Genomic DNA, 1,864 nt, shown 5'->3' with positions numbered 1-1,864 from the left:
CCAATATATTCCCGAAAAGTCGAAAACTAAGTGATAAAGGTTTTGTGAAATCTTCTAGGATGTTAATTGGTAAAAGTATTGGAGTTGGTTGAATGTATTTACCGAAATAGCCCAATCCCTTTTTAGTAAGACCCGCATAGAAATATGCCACTGACGTGGGTAAAGCTAAAGCAACAGTAGTATTTATATCATTCGTGGGTGCAGCTAACTCCCCATGAGGTAACTGTATGATTTTCCGAGGTAAAAGAGCACCTGACCAGTTAGAAACAAAAATAAATAGGAACATAGTTCCAATAAAAGGAACCCAAGGACCATAATCTTCTCCAATCTGAGTTTTGCTCAAGTCTCGAATGAATTCAAGTACATATTCGAAGAAATTCTGACTGTTAGTTGGAATGGTTTGTGGGTTCCGAACAGCTATAGTGGCTGAACCTAATAAGATAGCAATTACGACCCAAGAAGTGATAAGTACTTGGGCATGGACTTGGAAACCCCCTATTTGCCAATAGAAATGTTGGCCTACTTCCACACCGGATAGATCGTATAACCCTTTGAGTGTGTTGATGGAACATGGTAGAACATTCATATTGCCCTCTGACAGAAATAGAACTTAAAAAAGAATTATTTTGATTCAACCCTCTCTTTCTCGACTCGACTACTTTAAATCGTATATTTAGGATACCAAGTAATCACATAATATCCCCAGTGATTTTGATCTCTTTTTTGAGATTCAGAAATAGTAACCGATTAAATCAATCTATGGGGTTCAAAAAGTCATTGGCTTATCTTATTATTAATCAACGATTTCTTATATAGCTAGAACGACCCTCACAAATTGCGGATACTAATTTGTTAAGAATCAATCGGATTGACGCTATAGCGTCATCGTTGGCTGGAATAGAAATATCTGCGAGATCCGGGTTACAATTTGTATCGATTAAGCAAATCGTCGGAATCCCTAAAGTGAGACATTCTCGAAGAGCCGTATATTCTTCTTGCTGATCAACGATGATTACAATATCGGGTAAGCCCGTCATATATTTGATCCCACCCAAATATGTTTGCAGGTGAGATAATTGTCTCTTCAACATTGCTGCATCTCTTTTCGGTAGACGGTTGAGTTTCCCCGCCTTTTGTTCCGCTTTCAAATCCCTAAACTTATGAAGTCTCGTTTCTGTAGTGGACCAATTCGTTGACATACCACCGAGCCATTTTTTATTAACATAATGACACCGAGCCTTTATTGCAGCTGATGCTACTGAATCAGCTGCTTTATTTTTGGTACCAACTATTAAGAAGTGTTTTCCCCTACTTGCTGCATCAAAAACTAAATCACAGGCTTCTGACAAAAAACGAGCAGTTCTAGTAAGATTTGTAATATGAATACCTTTACGCTTTGCAGAGATGTAAGGTGCCATTCTAGGATTCCATTTCCTAGTACCATGACCAAAATGAACTCCTGCTTCCATCATCTCTTCTAAATTAATGTTCCAATATCTTCTTGTCATTTTTCCCCACACTTTCTCTTTTTTTTTTTTTTAAGAGACGAGGTACCCTGAAATAAATAATTGTTCCGACGGAACCTTCTCCCGGAGATTGACCCTTGATACATGGTCCAAGTGATTAATTCCTTTCTATTCGTTATTATCTTTATTACCCAATAAAAAGACCGGACCATACCATATAATTAAAGTTAAAAGAAAAGAATCAATTTGCTCTTAGGAATCATGAAATCCCGTAAATTATTGTTCTGGTGTATTATGGAAATTATTTGGGATGTAAGAACCAAATAATTCTCTGTGGTGGAACAAAATATCTCTAATTTCCCCCTCGAATAGATTCTTCTTTTTGATTTCCAAGGGAA

Source organism: Tasmannia lanceolata, unplaced genomic scaffold (genome assembly GCF_043159265.1).
Source record: "Tasmannia lanceolata isolate RefF3 unplaced genomic scaffold, GAP_Taslan_0.1 ptg000943l, whole genome shotgun sequence".
NCBI classification, from domain to species: Eukaryota; Viridiplantae; Streptophyta; class Magnoliopsida; order Canellales; family Winteraceae; genus Tasmannia; species Tasmannia lanceolata.
This window is presented reverse-complemented; position numbering follows the sequence as displayed.